Source organism: Lemur catta, chromosome 10 (assembly GCF_020740605.2).
Source record: "Lemur catta isolate mLemCat1 chromosome 10, mLemCat1.pri, whole genome shotgun sequence".
Lineage (NCBI taxonomy): Eukaryota > Metazoa > Chordata > Mammalia > Primates > Lemuridae > Lemur > Lemur catta.
In genome coordinates, this window is record NC_059137.1 from 86,624,478 (window position 1) to 86,647,225 (window position 22,748).

At 43.0% G+C, this 22,748-nt stretch overlaps 1 pseudogene; it reads right to left on the minus strand.

Moving 5' to 3' along the window:
* Positions 1-5,491: 5,491 nt before the first annotated feature.
* LOC123645724 lies at positions 5,492-17,575 on the minus strand (annotated as a pseudogene).
* Positions 17,576-22,748: the final 5,173 nt, after the last annotated feature.

Genomic DNA, 22,748 nt, shown 5'->3' on the forward strand with positions numbered 1-22,748 from the left:
CAGTAGGGAGGGTAGTTCTCTGTCCCTGGATCATGCAGGAATGAAGAGTCAGGTAGAGAGAGAAAGAGAGGGAGCATGGTGACTAGCAGTATATACAAGGGAACAGGGTGTGGGTCACTTTAAATTTGTGGGCAAATGACCGAATGGTCTATTTAAAGGAAGCAGCAGGAAAAACGAGGAGCCCAGTCTACTAGCCAGGAGCTATACCTCTAAGTTCTTATCTCTGACCACTGGCTTGAGCCATTTGACTGTGGAGCTCTATTCCTAATGCCTGGAAACAGCAACCTTTGCTGTGTCATTCCCGTTACAGATTATAGCTAAGGATCTAATGTTTTTGGTGATAATAAAAATTATATAGTATTTTACATTTCAAATTCTAGTGTTTCATTGTTGCTATGTAAGAAAGCAATTAACTTTTTAAGTTTTATCATTACCTCATATCCTGCAACCTTTCTATAGTTGCCTTCGAGTTCCAGAAATTTTTGTGTTGATTCTTTGGAATTTTCTACTTAGGCAATCATGTCATCTGTGAACAAATATAGTTTTATTTTTTTCTTCCCAATATGTATACATTTAATTTCTCTTTCTTGTCTTACCGTGTTAGCAAGGACATTCAGTACAATGTTGGACCCTTGTGTTGTCTCTGATCTTAATGGGAAAGAGTTTCTCACCATTAAGCATGATGTTAGCTAAGGATTTTTTTTGTAGATGTTCTTTGTCAAGTTGAGAAAGTTCCCCTCTACTCCTGATTTGCTGAGAATTTTTATCATAAATGAGTGTTGGATTTATCAGATGTTTTTTCTGCATCTATGGTTATGATCATATGATTTTTTTAGCTTATTAACTATGGTGGATTACATTAGTGTTTGAAAATGTATCAATGTGGATTACATTAGTTTTTGAATATTTATTTAGCCTTGCATACCTGGAATAAATCCCACTGATATGGTTTGGATGTTTGGCCCCTCCAAATCTCATGTTGAAATTTGATGTCCAGTGGGGATGTGGTGGGAGGTGTTTTGGTCATAGCGGTAGATCTCTCATGAATGGCTTGATGCCATCCCTGCGATAATGAGTGAATTTCTTGCTTTATTAGTTCACGTCAGAGCTGGTTGTTTAAAAAGAGCCTGGCACCACCTCCTCCCTCTTTCTTTCTCCTTTTATTGTCATGTGACATGCCTGCTCTCCTTCAACTTCCGCTTTGATTGGAAGCTCCTTGAAGCCCTTACCAGAAGCAGATGCTGGTGTGATGCTTCTTGTACAGTCTGCAGAACTGTGAGCCGAATAAACCTCTTCTCTTTATAAATTACCTAGCTTCAGGTATTCCTTTATAGCAACACAAAATAGACTGACACACCCACTTTGTCATGTTGTATGATTCTTTTCATACATTATCTTGTTATACAATTCAATTTGTGAATATTTTATTGAGAATTTTTTGTGTCTATGTTCATGAGAGTTGTTAGTCTGTAGTTTTCCTTTTTTTAATGTCTTTATCTGGTTTTGGTATTAGGACCTGGCCTTATGGAGTGGATTAGGAAGGATTCCTTCTGCTCTCTTTTCTGCAAGAGATTGTGGAGAGTTGTGATAATTTATTTTTTAAATGTGTCTTTAATGACATGAATGTCATCATTAAAACATTTAATGTCATCAGTGAATCCATCTGGCTCTGGTGGTTTCTGTTTTGGAAGCTTATTCGTTATTGAGTTTATTTCTTTAACAGGTAGAGACTTATTCAATTATCTATTTCTCTTGTGTGAGTTTTGAAGATTGTGCCTTTCAATGAATTTGGTCCATGTATCTAGCATATCGAATTTGTGGGTGCAAAGTTGTTCATAATAATGCTTTATTATTCTTTTAATGTCCATAGGCTCAGTAGTGATGGCATCTTTTTTTTCTCTGATACTAGTAATTTTGTCTTGTCTTTTTTCTCTTAGGAACCTGGCTAGAGGTTTACCAATTTTATTGATCTTTTCAAAGAACCAGATTTTGTTTCTGTGGATTTTTTCCTAATGATTGCCTGTGATCAGTTTTATCCATTTCACTCTATTTTTAGTATTTCTTTTCTTCTTCCTACTTTGCATTTAATTTGCTGTTCTTTTTCCAATTTTCTAAGGTGAAAGTTTATATTATTCATTTTAGATCTTTCTTCTTTTCTACCATATGCTTTCAATGCTATAAATTTTCCTCCAAGCACTGTTTCATTGCATCCCACAAATTGTGATAAGTTGTATTTTATTTAATGCAAAATATTTTTAAATTTCTCATGAGACTTCTTCTTTGACCCACATGCTATTTAGAAGCTTGTTTTTTTTTTTTTTTTTTTGAGACAGAGTCCCACTCTGTTGCCCGGGCTAGAGTGCCGTGATGTCAGCCTAGCTCACGGCAACCTCACACTCCTGGGCTCAAGCAATCCTACTGCCTCAGCCTCCCGAGTCGCTGAGAGTACAGGCATGTGCCACCATGCCCGGCTAATCTTTTCTATATATTTTTAGTTGTCCAGCTAATTTCTTTCTATTTTTTTGGTAGAGAGAGGGTCTCGCTCTTGCTCAGGCTGGTCTCAAACTCCTGAGCTCAAATGATCCACCCGTCTCGGCCTCCCAAGTGCTAGGATTACAGGCATGAACCACTGCACCCAGCCTTAGAAGCCTGTTTTTTAATCTTCAAGAATTTTATGTATTTTTCCATCTATTTTTCTATTATTTGTAGTTTAATTCCATTGTGGTCAGAGAGCATACATGGTATGGTTTCTATTCTTTAAATGTTTTTAAGGTGTGATTTATGACTCAGAATGTGGTCTACATTGGTGAATGTCCTATGTGAGCTTGAGAAGAATATGTATGCTGCTGCTGTTGGGTAAATTATTCTTTAAATGTCAATTAATAATTGCAGTTGATTGATGCTATTTTTCATTTCAATTATTTCCTTTTTGACTTTTTGCATGCTGGATCTGTCTATTATGGCTAGAGGAGTGTTGAAAGCTCCAACTCTTTGAGTATGTTTAAAATAGCTTGTTTAACCCAGGCACGGTGGCTCATACCTGAAATCCCAGTACTCTGAGAGGCCAAGGTGGGAGGATCACTTGAGGCCACGAATTTGAGACCAGCTGGACAACACAGCAAGAACTGTCTCTACAAAAAATAGAAAAATTAGTCACGTGTTGTGGCATGACCCTGTAGTCCCAGCTATTTGGGAGGCTGAGGTGGGAGGATTGCTTGAGTGATCCTAAGTAAACCATTGGAAATACCAATTCCTTTAATGAAACACACAAGTCAGGAATAATTGTGAAAATATATTTGCATAAAATGAAATAATTTCAACTATATGTGAAAATGCATTCAAAATACCACAAAGCATTAACTAAATGTACTGCTGTGTCTGGGTTTTTCTACTATATTAGTCATTTGCTCTCACTGGATAGTTGGTACCAGGTTCCTACATTTGAAAAAACCCTAGGGGAGAAAAACTTAAAATTGAGAAAAAATTTATGTAATATTTGTGCATGTGTATAAATATATTAAAATTGTCATAATTTAATTTTAGCAGCAAGGTTCAAGGTTGGGAGGGGGCATTATTTGAGAACTACTAATCTGAAAATCAGTGGGGAAGATCGTCTAGGACATTCTCCTCAAGCGTCAGAAGCCCTCTGTTCACTGCCCGCCTGACGGCCATTCTTCATTCCGTTCCAGGGGGAACTCTCATCCAAACTCCTGGCGCCTTGTTCCGTAATGGGGAAGCACGTGGGGACACCCAGCCCTCCAAGAACTCTAGATCTAGCCTCAGCTGCACCTTGCCTGGTGACATTGGGCAGCCAAAGATCTCTTTTGCTTCATTTTTCTCATCTGCAATATGGGGATGATAATACTTCCCCTCCTGACATGATGATTTTTTTCCATGAAAAATCAAATGAACTGATGAATAAAGAATAATTGTATTGCTTGAGAATTACATATTTATTATTCTAGCTTCCATGGCAGCCCCAAGATTCATGCCTTCATGCGGTACCTTCTGGGTTGTTCTGTAGGACCAACAGCATATGGCAGGAGTGGTGACATCACTTCGGGAGATTAGAATGTAAGGGACACTGCTGCTTGTAACTGTGATAGATTTATCTGCCTGATATGCAGCCAGCTGATACACTGAGATACTGGGGATATAGCAGAGAAAGAATTTGATGACGATGGGGCAGCCAGACCAGGAGATGGGATGCTTCTGTCTTGTCTGTGCTTTCCCTCTTTTTCCTCACTTGCTCAGGGAGAAGCCAGCTGCCATTTCACCAACAATCCTCTGGAGAAGCCCATGTGATGAGAAACTGAGGCCTCTTGCCAGCAGCATGCGAATGAGCTTCAAGTGGCTGTTCTTGGCAGCAAACCTTCCAGCCTTTGTTTGTCAAGCTTTCAGGTGACTGCAGCCCTGGCCACCAATTTGACTGAAGCCTTATAACAGATGCTGAGTCAGAAGGACCCAGATAAGTCACTCCAAGATTTCTGATTCTCAGGAACTTTGTGAGTTAATAAATGTTTATTGTTTCAGCAGCTATGTTTTGGGGTGATTTGTTATGCAGCAATAAGTAACTAATGTATTCTTCAAGTACAAAAATATATGTATTTACCCATGAATCCAACCCAGTGTTGGTGACATGGAGGAGACTCAGTTCAACAAATACTTCAAAAACAAAAGTGAGAAAAGGAAGAACAGCAGCAAAGCAGAATGTGTGCGGCGCATGTGCCACGAGTCCCCCTTGGGAGGTTGGCTGCCTTGCGCAGTTGGCCGGAGTAACATGAGGAAGGTCTTTACTGCAACTTTCATGGCCTGGTACCAAATGTGCTTCCAGGAGAGACAATGTTGTAACAACGTTGTGACGGTAATAGGTTCATTTGACGGATACGCCGCAGGTCGGTACACTGAGACACTGGGAAGGTAGTAGGGAAAGAATCTAAAAATCACAGGGCAGCCAAACCAGGAGATGGGAGGGTACCTCAGACCCACCTCTCTGAGAGGTTTGGGGACAGGAGTCTTAGAGGATCTGGAGGGATGACGGAATGGTTGAGGGGGGTGAAGTGTGGGGATTGCTGATTGGTTGAGAAGTGAGGGGCAAGTCGTGGGGCAAGGAGATGAGGAAACTGCATTCTTGTGCTAAGTTCTTTTCCTTGGGGGTCTTTAGACCAGGCTGGTGGATTCAGGATGTGAAAAACAACTTAAGCAATGTTTGATCAAAAGTGTGGCTGTTCTAGCAACAGAGAGCCTGTCTATAGGAACAATGGAGACGCAGGTGGTGACTCTCGGTCAGTTACCAGCTGCAGGGAAATGGGTCGAAGCCACCAGCGCACTCTGGTTAATGCCTAACTATTGCTGTAATTCTGCTTAAAGCCTGGCTTGTAATTTCCGTTAACCAGGAGGGCGGTTTCAACCTGAGCCATTGTTTCAAATGAGCTCTACCTTCTTCCTCTCTCTGTTTTTAAAATTTTATTTATTATTCTTTTCGGATAATTTATTTCACTATTTCTTTTTTTTTACTTGCTGGACTGTCCAAAACTTCAATCTTGCCTTTCCCACCTTGAGGTTCAGGAAGCCTAGTGTTATGGATGGTGGCTCCACAAGAGACGTCGTCTTCACCCTCGGGATCTGAGCTGTTCTCTGGGCTGCCTGGTGCACTCTCTTCCGAACTGTCCTCTTCTTTGGAATCCGACTGATTCAACTCAAACAAGGCCACCTCCACCTGTATAATCCTGCCGGGAGTCCCAACAATGTTTTCAACATTGAAACGACCAGGTGGTGCAGCTGCCATTTCTTTTCTTAGCTTGTCATTTGCCCGCGCCATCTGTGGAAGAAAAGCCCGTACTTCGTCCAGCGAGGGATTCCTCTCTATCCAACTGTTCGCAGCGTGGAGATTCTCCCGGAATCAGACGGGGAGTTGATGAGCAACCTGTCCCATATGCCTCGGCGCTCCCCGCCGTGAGCAGCTCCTTGGACCCCGAGACCCCCGGGCAGACCCCAGTGGATGACGGACGGCTCGGGCTGGCCTGGGGCTCGCCGTGGACCTCCCTTCCTCCCCCAACCCTCTCTTTTTTTAAATTCACCGCTTTATTGAGGTATAATTGAAACAAAAAGCTGTACATAATTAACGTATACAAGCTTGATGAATTCGGAGACAAGGACATCCCCATGAAACCGTCCCACAGTCGGTCGCCTCCCTTTGTGGATGCAGTTCCGTGTGTGACCCTCTGTTACGGCAGCCTTTCAGAGTGACAGGTAATTTCCGAAGCCCAGTCGTGGAAAGACACGACACTCTATCTCAGTGAGGAGGCGGCGGCTGCCACGTCCGGCGATGCAGCTGTGCCGGTGCCTTCCCGTGTCCACCCGCGGTCTTCTCCCCGCCTTTGGCCCGAGCCCACCCGGCCCTAGTGCGCCGCGTCCCGCGGGTCCGGCCCGCGCAGTGGCCGGGGCCGGGGCGGGGCAGGCAGCTGCCTTCCTGCTTGCTGGTGGGGCGTAAAGCCCGGGGGCAGCTGGAGGGAAAGGCGGCCGTGAACTGGGGAGAGCAGGACGGAGCCGCACCCAGCAGCTGGAGCCCACCAGGGCACACGGGAACTCGGTCCACTCCGGTGGCCTCTGGCCGCGACGGTGCGCACGTCCTTCGGAAGCCGGGGCTCCCCGGGCGCCGCCCGCCCAGAGGTCAGAAAGCTGAAGGAGGGTCGGGGAGGACCCGGGAGGCCCCGCAGCAGGAGGCCGAGGGGCGGCGCCAGATGGGGCGTGTGGCCCCAGAGCCGCCCTGTGGCCCTCGGAGCACAGACACGCGCAAAAGGAGTGGGGGCAACGCAGTCCCGCCCGGCCCCAAACAGGTTATGCCTGACAGGGCCAGGATAAAACAAGCCCATTAAAAAACTGGTTTTAATTGTGCTAGAACAGCAGTACTCAATTTTGTTGGTCTCAGGCCTCCTTTACGTTCTTAAAGATAATTACGGATCCCAAAGGACTTTTGTTTATGTGAATTTTAGCTATTGATATGTATCATTTTAGAAATTAAAACAAATAAATTTTAAAAGCGTAACTTATTAATTTATTTAAAAATAAGACTAACCATTACATGTTAATATAAATAACATCTTTTTATAAAATTAACTATATTTTCCAAAATAAAGAATATTTAGTGAGAATGATATCGTTTTATGTTATTAAAGTATTAAAATATCTTTGATGCCTATGTTAATAGAAGACAGCTGGATTCTCATATCTGGCTCTGGATCTGTTGTGATATCACACATCATGTAGCCTCTGGGAAATTCCATCATAGACTCAAAAGAAGACAAGAATGAAAAAGATCGATAGTGTCTTAGTGTCATCATGAAAATAATTTTGATTTCATGTCCCTTGAAAGTATCTTAGAGACCTCCAGGGGTCCCCAGACCACACTTTGACAACCACTGCACTGTAGAACAAAGAAAACATTGTTCTCTAATTTGGGGGCAGCACTGGGAGGAAAAGTACAAATTGGAAGTGGTAGTTCTAAACTTCTGAGAGGAAAGAGCTACAAAGCCTATGGCTAGCCACAAGTGAAGCTTTGGGGCAATGATCTGAATAATTTAAGTCCAAACAACATGCTAATGGCCCCATTATTTGAGTAATTCAGATATTTCTCCCTACGATTCCAAAAATTCAAGCAATATTTTATTCATTTTGTCTTTGCAGATACTAATAGACATAGGATATAAAAGAGTTGGTAGGGAAAATGGCTGGAGGAAATACAGGGACAGGAAGACAGAGGAGAGAGGGAATGTCACCTCAGCAAGCGCCTGTCTTCAGATCCCTAGACCCATTTGCGGGGAAGGAGTGTGCTCTGGGGTTATATGTGTGGGCTTGGAGGAGGTCTCCCTCAGGAGCAGTCACCAGGCTCCAGGACCAGTTTCCACGCATTTCCCGAAGTATCAGCCGGTGATCCAAGAATTCCTGGGTGGGAGAAGTGAGTTCGTTATGGACATTTACACATTTTCAGTGCCTCTGGCCCATCTCTGCTGTATTTACCACAAAAATGTAAAACCAAATGATTGCACCATTTGCCTGTGCGTCATTAAGGTTTTCATGTGTCTTGAAATATTTTTGCCCTTTTTTTCATTTCTTTTTAAGTTAATTATAAGGCAAAACACTTTTCTCCCAGAAAAAATGAGCATATTTATCAAGAAACTCACTACTCTTCAAGAGAATATAAATTCTTGCAATATCCTTTTTAATAAATCAAAGTCTTTATTTGGAATCAGAGTCCTCTAAAATATCAACAGTTTTTTTTTCACCAAGCCTTGGTCCCTAGCCCAGTTTTTAGAAATATTTTGGAAAAGTACCAGCCTGTGATACCAACTATCCAGACATTATTCGGACACAGCCACTACTTTTACGATCATTACCCTCTCACTGAACCTTCATGGAATGAAGATAATGGCATAGTCAATGTTTTCCTTAAAATAAACCTTCTTTTTATTGGAACATGATTTTCTTCCAAGTTAAAATTATGAGCACTTTTTATATCACACATGTTCTGATTCTAAAACCATTGTGTATTTATTTTATCAAAATTGAATAATAGAGGACATTAAAAAAAATTACTTGTAAGCCTACTATTACCCAAATATGACATTTTAGTGTATGTCCTTCCAATCATTTTTCTAGCCCTATCTATGTATATAGTATACACATACATGCATATATGTGACTTCCAAACAAAGTTGAGTATTAAATCAAAGTCTTGATAAACTTAGGGCATCATTTTGAATATCTTAGTGAGTTGAAATTTCCCTTGCTTGAGACAAGGAGCTGGTTTGTGTTCCTATCCCTGTCCCTGTGTGAGTACTTGGGTTGAAGAGTGACTCTAGTGTTGCAAACTCTTTTCAATTTTTGCCCAAAGAAGGGAACTTGGTTTCTGGGCTGTCCCGGGGTCATGTTCACAAGACTGCAAACTACTTGCACTGATCCAGCAGGAACAAGGAGAATGAGCAGTTAGGAAGATGTCATCACTCCTAGTTGGCTAATCGCTAGCCTCTCTTCATGCCCAGAAGGGCATGTGGAGGAGACTAATTAGCTGCTTTGAAGGGAAAGGAAAGCCACTCTCCTGAAACGGAACTCTCCCACACCGAGGCTCTGGAGGCTTCTGTTGTTGGCTTACTTTTCAGACCAGTGAGGAATGGTTTGGGCTTTTGAATAATATTCCAGGGAAAACAAAGCCCACCAGATGCTTGCCTTTTAATGACAAAAGGGGAATTTTGTTTAAATTCATTGTTTAATCATAGCTCCACCCATATGATATGCTGCCCTGGGTTAAGAGATAGAGCAACACATGCACTGACTGGGGTACCTCTACACACCCCACTCTGTTTCGTTGTTGCTTCTTTTCTTCTAAAAAATTTCTTGTTTTGAAATAATTTTAGATTTACCAAAAGTTGTGAAAAATAATATGATGTTACTGTATTTGATTCTCATGCACACCCCTGTGTGTGTGCGTGTGTGTGCATGTACCCACGCCCATGTGCTTCTGTTGCAGGTAGTTTTTTCTGAAGTGTTTGAGAGTAAGTTGCAGACGTGATGCCCTATTATCTAAGCACTTTATTGTGCATATCTGAAATCCAAGGATATTCTCTTTTATAATTATAGTGCAACATCAAAACCAGGAAATAAACATCGATACAGTTCTATTGTCTAACCTACAGACTTTACTCAAATGTTTCCGGGTGTCCCACTAATGTCATTTTTCTGATCCAAGATCTCACATTGCATTTAGTCTTCATGTCTCCTCAGTCTCCTCTAATCTAAAAGGCCTAGTTCCTTGGCCTTTTATTAAATCTCCCATGGCCTTGACACTTGCAAGGAATAGTATTCAGTTATTTTGTTGAATATCCCTCAAAATGGGTTTGTCTGATGTTTCTGCAGGCTTAGATACAGTTCATGCATTGTTGGCAGAGATACAACAGAAGTGGTGCCGACTCAGGTCAGGAGACACAGGATACTGATTTGTCCTACTGATGTGTGCTGTCCTGGTGATGACAGTGTTGATTACTTGGCAAAGGCGGTGTCTTCCAGGTTTCTCCACTGTAAACTTCCTGTTTCCTCCTTTGTCATTAATTAGAATCTTGTGAGGGGTCACTTTGAGACTGTGCAAATATCCTGATTCTCACCATACTTTTGCCATTAATTTTAGCATCTATTGATGATTCTTGCCTAAAGCAGTCATTACAGTGGTGGGTGCCAAGTGGTGATTTTCGAATTCTATCATTCCTTCTGCAAGGAAGAGCTGGCCCTTCTCCCTTACTTATTTACTCATATCTGTGTGGGCACACGGATTCCTAGTCTATGCTATGGCTTGTGAACCTTTACCATTACTGTTTAGTTGCCCAAATTATTTCAAATTTCACCGGCGGGTGCCTTTTCCGGTTGGCTTCTGGGTTGTTTTGATATGTCTCCATCCTCTTCTGATACTTTACTTTCTGGGACTACCTGATACTCCAGGCTCATCTTATACTTTTCCTGCCCCAGCCCTGGGACAGATGTTTCTCCAAGGAGCCCTCACTCTTGTCACCGGCGAATGGCAAGAGAAGGCAGCACCTGCATGCTCTGGTTCACCCTCCCTGGTCACGGGTTGGGTTTCCACAGCTACCTGGGCCACTCACTCCCCTCCCCTCTCAGGCTCTCTGTCCCCTGCCAGCACAGTCCCCTCTTCTGCACACTGGGCCTGACGGTACAGCAGGTGGCTCAGCGTTTCCACTCAGATCTTAAAGGAAGCATGTCCTTGTTGTGGGCTTAACTCTGTGCCCCCAAAACTCATATGTGAAGTTCTAACCCTCAGTAACTCAGAGCGTGATGTATTTGGGGAGAGGGTCTTTAAAGAGGTGACCAAAGTAAAATGAAGTCCCATGGGAGGGCCCTAATCCAATCTGACTGGTGTACCATAAGGAGATGAGGACACAGACACACACAGAGGGACGGCCGTGTGAGGACACAGGGAGAAGACAGCTAATTACACACCAAGGAGAGAGGCCTCAGGAGAAACCAGCCCTGTTGACACCTTGATCTTGGACTTCCAGCTTCCAGACTGCAAGATGGTAGATTTCTGCTGTTCCAGCCCCCAAGTCTGTGGCACTTTGTTATGGCAATTTGAGAAGACTAATGCCATCCCTCACAGAACCCCCGCCGTCCCTCCTCCTGCTTCTCCTCTTAGTATGCCCCAGCTCAGGAAAGTATCCAAATGTCACCAGTGGGTGCCTTTTGCAGTTGGCTCCTGGGTCCTTTTGATTTTTTTTTTTTTGGAGACAGAGTCTTACTCTGTCACCCCAGGTAGAGTGCAGTGGCATCATCATAGCTCACTGCAACCTCAAACTCCTGGGCTCAAGTGATCCTCCCTGCTTGGCCTCCCAGAGTGCTAGGATTACAGGCTTGAGCCATCACACCCTGCTACTCCATCCTCTTTTGATATTAATACTTCCTTATTTTGGGGGACTATATGATACTCCAGGCTCATCTTGCACATAAGACGTGAGTGGAAATGCTGAGCTGGTTGTTTTGCCATCAGACCTGGAGTGCAGAAGAGGGGACTGTGCTGGCAGGGGACAGAGGGCCTGAGAGGGAAGGGGAGTGAGCAGCGCAGGTAGCTGTGGGAAACCCCCGCCCCCCGGGACAGGGAGGGTGAGCCGGAGCACCCAGGTCCTGCCTTCTCCTGCCATTCTCCGGTGACAGCAGTGAGGGTTCCTTGGAGAAATTTGTGTCTGTCACAGTTCATGTCTGTCTATCAGTTTTTCTTCTTCGTCTTTGTCTTCAGTTTTAAATCTGGAATAACTCTACAAGGGGGAACCTCCCCCACCAACTTGTTATTTTGAGGTCCCACTTGTACAGGAAAGGCAGGATAAATATGTTTGATTCTTTTTCTTTATTTTCTATTTTCAAAATGAGTTGATTTCTTAACATCTTCAAAATGTGACAAAGGAGCTTTTTAAAAAGTATTATTACGAACTCATGGAAACAAACGTATTTTCTGTTTTTCAAACTATTGCAATTATTCTTATCGCTGTTCAAATTGTCCCATCTTTGGTAAAAGGGAGACTACAAGTTGCCTCCTGAACTCATTTGGCGTGATTCTAGTAGAACTTGTGAGAGGCTTTTCTCTTTCTAAAGCAAGATGTTCCAGGTTCATTCTGTACATTTTTTTGGCCCAGATCTTGAAATGACCATTTCGTTAAGGGGCCCTAGTTTCTTTTTCAGGGAAATAGTATTTAGAGATAATTTAGGCACTAGGGATGCTCATTACTGTTGTGTTGTTTTTTGTTATTCAGCCATTTCAGTAGACAGAGCTAGCAAATACAAAAATAAAATACAAAGATTAAATACATCGTGAATCCATGCTGCTACTTCAAATTTAAATTCAACTTTTTTCACAGTTTTTTTAGAGTGGTAACTATATAGTATAGAAATTGCCATTTAAACCATTTTAAGTGTATAATTAGTGGGATTACATTCATAATGTTGTACAACCATCATCACTATGTATTTCTAAATTTTTCATCATCCCAAACAGAAAGTCTGTACCCATGAAGCGATAATTTCCCATTTCCCCATTTCAGCCCCTGGTAACCTCTAATCTACTTTTCGTCTCTGTGAATTTGTCTGTTCTGGACATTTCATGTAGGTGGAATCATACAGTATTTGTCCTTTTGTGTCTGGTTTATTTCACTTAGCATGATGTTTTCCGGGTTCATTCATGCTGTAGCATGTATCAGAACTTTATTCCTTTTTATGGCTGAATAATGAATATTCCATGGTATGCATAACAACATTTTGTTTGTCCACACATCTGTTCACAGACATTTGGGTTATTTCCACTTTTTGGCTGTTGTGAATAATGCTGCAATGAACAGTCATCAAAGTATTTCCTTGAGTCCCTGCTTTCAGATCTTTTGTGTACATTCCTAGGAGTAGAATTGCTGGGTCATATAGTACTTCTGTTTAGCTTTTGAAAAACTACCAAACTATTTTCCACCCTGCTGTATCATTTTATTTTTCCACCAGCAATAAATATCTGAGGGTTCTGATTTCTGTACATCCTTACCAACACTTATTTTTTTCTTAATCATTCTAATAGGTATGAAGTAGTATCTCATTGCAGTTTTGAGTTGCATTTCCCTAATGATTAGCAATGTTGAGCATCTTTTTGTGTGCTTATTGGTCATTCATATATCTTCTTTGGAGTATTGTCTATTCAAGTCTTTTGACAATGTTTTGATTGGGTTGCTTGTCCTTTTGTTGTTTAGTTGTAGGAGTTCTTTATATTGTCCCAATTCCCAATCAGGTCTCAAATGATCCGTTTTCTTCAACAAGTAAATAGCAAGGAAAAAATGTAAATGAAATCTAGATATTAAACCCTTTTTAGATATCTGATTTGCAAATATTTTCTCCCATTCTGTAGGTCTCCTTTTCATTTCTTTGATAATAAGTCTTGATGCACAAAAGTCTTTAATTTCAGTGAAGTCCACTTTGTTTATTTTTTCTTTTGTTGCAGTTGCTTTTGGTGTCATATCTAAGAATCCAGTGCCAAATCCAAGGTTATGAAGATTTACCCCTTTGTTTTCTTATGAAAGTTTTACTAGATTTATTGGAATCTTAAATTGTAATTTTCCATTGTATGAGTCAGGATAAGTTACACTGTTTCGCAATAACAAACCCTAAAATCTCAGTAAACCAACACAATAAAAATTACATATTGTTTACATCACAATACAGTGTGGATTGGGCAATTCTCCTACATCTTGTAGCTACATGGAGTAAGAAAAGCCTACGAGAGAAGTTTTTTAAAGATCATACCTGGAAGTACATGATTTTCACCTCCTTTCCAGTGGCCAGAACTCAGTCACATGGTCTCAACCTAACTGCAATGGAGTCTGGGAAATGTAGTCTTTCTGTCTGCCTACTGACAATTTTAAATTAAGGAATTATTAGGAAAATATCATTTTATCGGGTATTTTATTTTTGTTTTTTGCCTCCTTGAAAATTATAAGATGACAGCTCAATTCATTCATGTTGCAAACACAAGGCAATTAATTAGTGTTAATTTTAATATTTTATAATTTATATTAGTGGCTGTTTCTGGGGAGAAACTAGCACTCCTGAGGGATAATGACGTTCTGTAACTGAGGCAGCGACTTGGGGGAGTGACAGTGTGTGAAGTGTCCGTAACGCCCTTGAGGTGGCAGCCTGCTACCAGAGAAGGAGCGGGGGACAGCTTGGTTACGCTTGGCTCAGGGGATGTGCTCTTCATAAAAGTGCTCTGAACTGGAAACAGAACAAAAGCAAAGAAGCAGACAGACGCAGACAACAAAGAGCCGAGCGGAGGAGCGCGGGAGAGGGGAGAGGGGAGCAGGGGAAGGGGCGGGGGCCGCAGCGGGGACCCGCACAGCGCCCCCGTCAGGACGGGAGGGAGCGGTGCCGAGCGCGACGCCGCGTGCCGCCAGAACCTCGCGACAGCGCGCTCGTCGCTTTCGAAACCGAGAGATGTCAGGCGGTCTTGCTTAATGTAAAGCAATCTCAGAACGGGCTACGAATCCAGCGGCCGCATTCAGAGGGAAGATGAGGCTGTGCATCCTTTGTCGCCAAGGCAAACAATGAGCTCTTGCCTCGGTCACACCGGGAGTCTCCCGTCTGGGACGCGGGCCCGCGCTGGACGCGGACCGCAGGGATTAGCCCTCGCTGAGGGTCAAGCGCGTTTGCGCAACTGGAGCGTTTCCTTGGGAAATCACTGGGGCTCTCGGATCTCCACCGCGGTTAAGTTAGCACAAAGTGTGGGGAAAGCTCTGTCCCAAGGGCAGGAGGACACAGCCCTTATGTTCCTTTATGCTTTTGCAAGCTTGAATTCCTGGTGTCTCTAGCCTGTGGGTACCAACGGGGTCAGCATTCCTATGACAGATGTTCTCTTCGGCTTTTGTACACACCTCCATAATGCAGAATGCCTCCCTTTTGCTGACACGTGCCCACCCCCGAGGGCCGCCAGCCTGTGCTCATGGACTGTCCTCATACTTCTCCCTCCTACTCTCGTTGAGCTCTGCCAACTGAGATGACCTTGGAGAATGTGGCTGTCTCCTGGGAAAAAATTGATGTCAGGGGTGACATCTAGGATTTCCAAATCACAATCCTCCCAGCACCAGCACCATTCAGTGTTCCGTACAAATAGGTACCATCTCACAAGTTTATTCACATAAATGGAATCACTTGACCATTCCACCTGCTCACCTGATTGTCCTTGACAGTTTGAATCCCAGCTAAGTCCCAGGGAGAACCCTGGTATACTCATGCAACTAGCACAGTCTTAGTTTGGAAGATCTGGCTTCTGTAACTTTTTGCATTGTAAACCAAACTAAAATGGTTTCTTGCCTCCCTGATCTCACTGGTGCCATCGTTGTTCACCAAGTGAGGTTGACTTGCAGAGCTCTGCGCTGGACACGTGGTGGGGAAGATTGGGAGGCGGGACAACTCCAGGGCAGCACCTCCCATGTCTGCCACTCACATGAGCTCTTCAATATATTGTCTCTGGTTGTCATCACACAAACATGATGAGGTGTCATCACTCCCGATTTACAGCTGAAGACACTGATGAGGCACCTTTCCAGGTCTCAACAGTTAGTAAGTGATAGAGCCAGGTTAAGTGTCCGTGCACTTGACTGCTGTATATCTATAAAACCCATAAGGCATTGATATTAGTCTTGCTTAAACTATTTTAAAGAGATTTGAATAATAATAGTATCACATATTACCAGCACAGTTATCTTTTCTGGTATAGCTTATTCCCTTTTATCTGATGTCATTTTCCTCGTGCCTGGAAGACTTCCATCGACATATCTTATTGTATATATATATATATATAACTAGAATCCCTGAAGAAGAGAAATTGTAGGGAGGGCAAAAACAAATGTTTGAAGAAATAATAACTGAAAAATTTCCAAATCTGATGAAGTGATAAACCCACAGATCAAAGAAGCTTAATGAGCCCCTAGCACAAGTAACAAGAAGGTCACTTAAAACTGTCCTGATGCTCTTTGTATGTTTTTCTTTTTAATTCTTTTCCTCTCTTTCTCATTTTGAATAGTTTCTATTGCTAAGTCTTCTGGTTCACTGATCTTTTCTTCTATAATACATAATTGCTCTTAATCCAATCCAGTGTATCTTTCATCACAGACACTGAGTTTTCATATTAGAAGTTCAATTCGGGGCCGGGCGCGGTGGCTCACGCCTGTAATCCTAGCACTCTGGGAGGCCGAAGCGGGTGGATGGCTAGAGGTCAGGAGTTCGAGACCAGCCTGAGCAAGAGCAAGACCCTGTCTCTACTAAAAATAGAAAGAAATTATCTGGCCAACTAAAATATATATAGAAAAAATTAGCCGGGCATGGTGGTGCATGCCTTTAGTCCCAGCTGCTTGGGAGGCTGAGGCAGTAGGATCGCTTAAGCCCAGGAGTTTGAGGTTGCTGTGAGCTAGGCTGACGCCACGGCACTCACTCTAGCCCGGGCAACAAAGCAAGACTCTGTTTCAAAAAAAAAAAAAGGAAGTTCAATTTGGGTCTTTTAAAAAATACCTTTTATGTGTCTAGTTAAGTTTTTGAACTTATGGAATATAGTTATAACTGTTGTTTTAATGTGCTTATCTGCTAATTCTGACACCTGTGCCAGTTCTGCGACTATTTCAATTGGTTGATATTTCTCTTCATTATGGAGCTTTTTTCCTGCTTCTTTCCATGCCTTGTAATCTTTGATTGGATGCCAGGCACTGTCAATTCTCTGGTGAATCTGGAAAGAGTTTCTTGAAGTGAGGTTGAGCTGAATTTTGAAGGATATATATATATATATATATAAAGAGTAAAATGATGGAAAAAGCATTTAAGAAGAGGGATCAGCATGTGCAAAGGTCCTGTGGCATATAAGGCTTTGTGTTTATGAGAAAATAAAAGAATGTTGGTGTGACTGGAACAAATAATGAAATGGAGAATCATATCATATGTCTTTGGGGTGGAGGCATGGGCAGGGTGAAGGCAGCCCCCTTCTTCAGGGGCTTTGGTAGGCATTTTGGTCCTTATCCTGTAAGCAGTAGTAATCCTCTAAAGGCTTTAAGTAAGCTCAGATTTTCAGAAAAACCATTCTGGCTTCAATACAAAGAACAGCTTGCATGAGTTCCAGAATAGAAGGGTGGACAAGTTAGGAAACTACTGTAGAAGTCTGAGTGAGAGATGAGCATGTTTTGGGCCAGGAGGGGAGCAGAGATGGAAAGAGGTGGGCTGACCTGAGACACAAGAGGTGGGCTGTCTGCTGCCCCTTCCTGTCTGCACCCTGCCAGATCAACCACCAAGTTCACATAAACCCCTTTCTAGGGGGATATTATTTTCAGAGTGAATACATTTCTTACTAGTATGTTCATAAATATACTTTATCTCAGAGATCTGAACATTGTACATAGTACCTTAGAAAGGAAATTTATTCATTACCTTGTACCTGGCAGGGCCTCTTGTGAATCTCTTCCGATATTTGCCTAAGAATTCCTGTAAAACATTCAGCAATGAAAAACATCGTTGCAAAGGCCTAGCTCAATAGTCCTCATACTTTAGTGTGCATGAGAGTCACCTGACAAGCTTGTCCAAATACCAGTTTCTGGGTGCACTCCCCAGAGTTTCTGGTGCAGGAAGTCGAGGTTGGAGCTCAGGCTTTGTCGTGTCTGTGAAGTTCCTGAGTGATTCGGCTGTTGCTGGTGCAGGGAACACCGTGTGAGAACCGCTAGTTCATTAGCGGCGGTGTAGATAAGAGGTGAACTTCCTGGGCTCGACACAGAACTGCCCGTTTCTAGTGATGTGACTTGGGTAAGTTACGTACTGCTCCGTGGCTTTGTTTCCTCATCTAGGTCTTGGTGAGGCTTAGAATGAGGAATGTTTGTAAAGCATTAGGGCAGATGCAAAACGAGAATATACAAGCTTTTATAATAAGAAAGTAAGTTCTATGTGCCTAGGATATGCCGCAGTTCTCAGTGCACAGTGGGACAGATGACGCTTTCAGTTCATTCTTGGAGAACACTAGTCAAAATCCAGTGTCATATCCCAATGGGAGTCTTCAGTCAACAGCCTTGGAGAGGACTCGAGCTCTGTTCCCTCTCTACCTTCTCAGTTTGGGTAAATTGTCAGCAGAACTGTGTGTCAGGTGAGAGTCTGCCTCTCCCCTCCCGCCTGGGTCCCCACAACTTTGCCTGGAGTCACATTCGGGGGAGACAGTTGATAAGGGAGGCAGAGAGCTGACTCACCCACATGGGATGGCTTTGGGCAAGTTTTCCCAGGTTGCACAAGCCACAGTTTCTGAAACAGACGGAAAGACCGCCTCTGCTGGCCACTGGTGTGTCAGGAGGTGTGGGAAGGAAAGGACCCAGGGGAGACAGTGTCATCCAAGTTTCAGATTCCCCTAGATTCCTTAGCCATAAGCAAGGCACGGCTCACCTATACAGTCCATTTCTGAAATTTCCACAGATCAGAGCTCAGTGGCCTTTACCTGGGGCTTGCATGTGGGAATCACAGAGTTTTCCAGAGTAACCCCGAGGCCTGGGGTGGAGAGAGAATGGAACCAGAAGACAAGGCAGCTTCTGCCGAACCATCAGTCAGCGGCCTGCCCAGGCCTGGAATCCGCAGCTGGGCACCAGCCCTGGGCTGGACAGGCAAGCCACCTTCCAAAGCCTCTCATGTCCTCTTTGGAGACGAGAGCCAGAGATTAGCAACCATCCTTATAATTTGTAAAAGCCATATTATCGGCTGTTATTTAAAACATCCCTAAGTTGGGATAGTTAATAACAGAAACATAAAACATATTTACACTCTAAGATATGATTGAAGATATTGAATCAAGCTTTAAAACTTAAGTAACTTTGAAATGAGGTCAAAGTCAGAACATGTAGTGAGGGATTAATTAGAAAACTATGAACAGGCAAGGCTGGGACAATTCCCAACAAATGATTTTGTCACCAGGAATGGTAAATTCTAAGGAGGCAAATTAGCAGTAAGTTGCATAGACGGCCACTTGAATAAGACAGGCAGGATTAATTTTTCTCATTCCCTCAATTGCATTTCTCATACAAGGCTGACAAATGCTCTCTCTTGTCATTTTATTTTTATAATAGTGATTCCTTTTGTTCTACATTGCCTGGCTATTGCAATATGGACACAGCAACTTTTTCCATCCTATTTAGGTTCTCAGAGTGTATTGATTTTTAATTTTCTGGAGCCAATTGTCTCTGCAACAATACTTTATTCAGTACAAGAAGTAGTGCCAATTTTAAACATTTATAGACTTGTTTCTCCAGGGAAAAGCAGCACAAGCTAGAAAGAAAAACTAAAATTTTATTTGATGAGATTCAAATGGCAAGTGGGTGTTTGAATATAGAAGTCCATTTATTAAATGATATCCGGCCAATTTCTGTCCACTTTTTGGAGAGAGGACATTTTCTGAGGAATCAAAACGAGAGGGAATTTGCCATTGTCCTGCAAGCCTGATGGAAGAGACAGCATATAAAATTTTCCCTTTCTACATATAAATACACGTATTTTTAAATTAATACATTAATGAATCACATTATAATGTTGCTTTTCAAAAAATATTCTTTTTTTTTTTTGCTTGTCTTCTCCTCTTCCCCCCGCCAAACTCCCTCCCTGCCTCCTGTACAGGTAGCTCGTGATAACAGCGTGTGGCCTGTAATTTTCCTTACACACACGCTTACCTGCCTGCATGCGCACAGAGGTTGGAGAACTTTTCCTCATTGTTTTAAAACTGGGATAATAAAATAGGCATTTTTCTGCATTTGGTTTTATTTACTCCGTAATCGCTCATGGAAATCTCGTGCTGGCATCAATGTGGCTCTAATTCATTCTTTTCCATGGCTGCGGTCTGGACGGATCAGGATTTATTTGGCATTCCTCTGTCAGTAGGCGTTTGAGTTCCCGCCTTCTGCTTTGGAACAATGTAGCAATAAATGCTCGTGTGCTTGCGTTTTCATTTTGGTGGGATCGATGAAGGTGGATGCAGAAGTTTCGGTTTTGGTTCCAACCCTTTCGGTTCTCCCTTCTATGCTGCAGCAGCTGGAAAGGTGAAAGCTGCAGTGGCCACGGGCTCAGGGCAAGGAGGGGATGTGGCCTCTGGCAGAGCCTTTTCTCATACAGGTTGGGCATCCCTAATCTGAAAATCCAAAATCTGAAATGCTCCAAAATTCAACTTTTTGAGCACCAATGTGAGGCTCAGGGGAAATGCTCATTGGAACATTTCAGATCTTTGGATTAGGGATGCTGAGCTGGTATGTGCAATGCAAATATTCCAAAATCTGGAAAATCTGAAGTCCGAAACACTTCTGGTCCCAGGCATTTTGGATAAGGGATACTCAACCTGTACCACCGTCTTCCTGCTTGGAACGCGGCTACTGCTAAAAGTGCAGAGTTGAGAGAGAGGGGCGGGGAGGGAGAGAAGGAGCCTGCTGTCTATGATTTAGCCATACTCAACAAGCATTTATGGCATGTATACTGTGCTCTGGTGAGGGATGTGGACATAAAACAAGGAGACGTGGTCCATGGCGTCATGAATGGCCTGGTAGAGACCATAGTCACAGAAGCCCGAAAGACAACTAGCCTGGTCTGGAATGGGAAGGGACAGAAAGAGCCCTGCCTTGGGGAGGGAGTGGCCTGTTTCTTGGAACAGAGGAAAGGCCGGCATGGCCAAAGCCCAGGGCTGGAGATGCAGGAGGGGCCAGGCCTGGTTTGGCCTTGTCAGTCTCTCAAGGATCTTGAATTTGGCTGTTGGTGAGCAAGGGAGATGGCGGTTCCAGGAGGCAAGAGTGAGAGAACCATTGTGAGTGTATTGGGTGAGGATGACCCTGGCTTAGACCAACAAGGTGGAATTGGATTTAGAGAAAAGTTGATAGTTTCCAGATGTAGCTTTTCCCCATTTTGAAGATTATTATAAAACAATGGTGAAATGAAAATCACTGTATTTATATTTTTCAGATTTGCCTGATTGGTTTTTTTAGAATAAACTGTAGAAGTAGCCATCTGGACTGAACTCGGTGCCCAAGAAGATGTTGCTGTGTGGTGAACACTCCCACAGAGCAGCGTGCAAGACCCTCATCGGTGCTGAGGAGTGTGCGTAGACCTTGACATAGTGGAAAAGAAGGTTTTGGTGTTAATTTGGTTTCTTTTATTACTACTGTGGTCGAATTTCTCAGTAATGTTACAACATCACAAAACAGTTATTTGCTTAGGAGTTTATAATTTCTTAAAATGAAATGCAAGATTAAAGAAAATGCAAAGAGAATGGATTTAGAACTTTCCAATTTTAAAAAACACACCTTGCACCAGTCACCTTACAACTTGCTCTTTTCTATAGATGTAGTGTGTGCCTGGGATATGTTTGCATTTGCTTTCCACAGGGAAAAGTGGTGATGTCCAATAGGGCCAACCAGGAAAATGCCTTCATACTTTTCTTACTATGGCTATGAATTTCCTCACAGTTATAGTGAGGATTAAACAGGGGATTTATGTAGAGACTCTAGTAAAACACTCACACTTTAAAAAAATCTCACTAAAAGCTACTTGCTTCTTTCCAGCTATTTGTTCTCCATATACATCCATGGATATCTATAAACCAATGAACCAGTAGCCTCAACAAACCAAGGAAAACACTGTAGCACTAGGTTTTATAAAACAGGCATGTCATCAGTAAAAGCAAGGTTAAATAACAGATATGAGAGATAATTGGTACATGAATAATTCCATATGAGCCGGGCGTGGTGGCGCACGCCTGTAGTCTCAGCTACTCTGGAAGCTGAGGCAGAAGGATCACTTGAGCCCGGGAGTTTCAGACCAGCCGGGGCAAGATAATGAGACCCTGTTTTGAAAAACAACAGCAGCAGCCACAGCAGCAATAACAACAACAAAATTCAGCTTATCTTCTCACTGGGCTATAGAGATGCTTGAAAGAGCCAATTGGCTTTGAAAACACTGAACGTGTGACCCCTTGTACAGGAGGCACTTACTAGTGCTGGGTGCTGTGTGGTGACGGACACACGTCCCCCTCTCAGGTTAGTTCTGAGCGGGGCCTATTGTTAACCACGCAGCAGCTGAGTGTGAACCTAGACACTAAGCAACACTGGCACAAATGCCCAGATTAAGCCAATGTTCTGAGACCTTGTGTAGTCCCAGTTCTCTCCATTGACAACTGGCACTGGAGGTGACCACTGACAGGTTGTGACCCAAAGTACTAAGCTGTCAATATAAACCCAAAGTTTGTACATTATATACACATGTCTATGTATATAAATATATATATGTACACCTCCCTACTGACAGTAGCTAAGAGAAATGAGAAACGTTTTTGAGAAAAGAAAATCAATTCCCTCCTCTCAAGAAAAGCATTTCTATTCCTTTGCAGTTTTACAGAAACTTCATTGCTCCTCAAACACCATTGTTCAAGCATTTTAAGTTAATGCTGATCACACTGAATGGGATTCCAGCGTAGGAAAGTAAACAGGAACGCGGGCCCACAGCAGTGCCGTGTGTGGCGAGTCCTAAGGCTGGGGTGGACAGTTTCAGGAACTGTTTTGCCCTCCAAGCCTCTGGCCACCCAGGAGGTGCTGCTTGGGAGAATCGTGTCTGTGTCCCCACACAGAAGCTACTGGCCTCTTCGCTGTCACCAGTGTCCCTTGCATATGAACCCAGGGAATTAA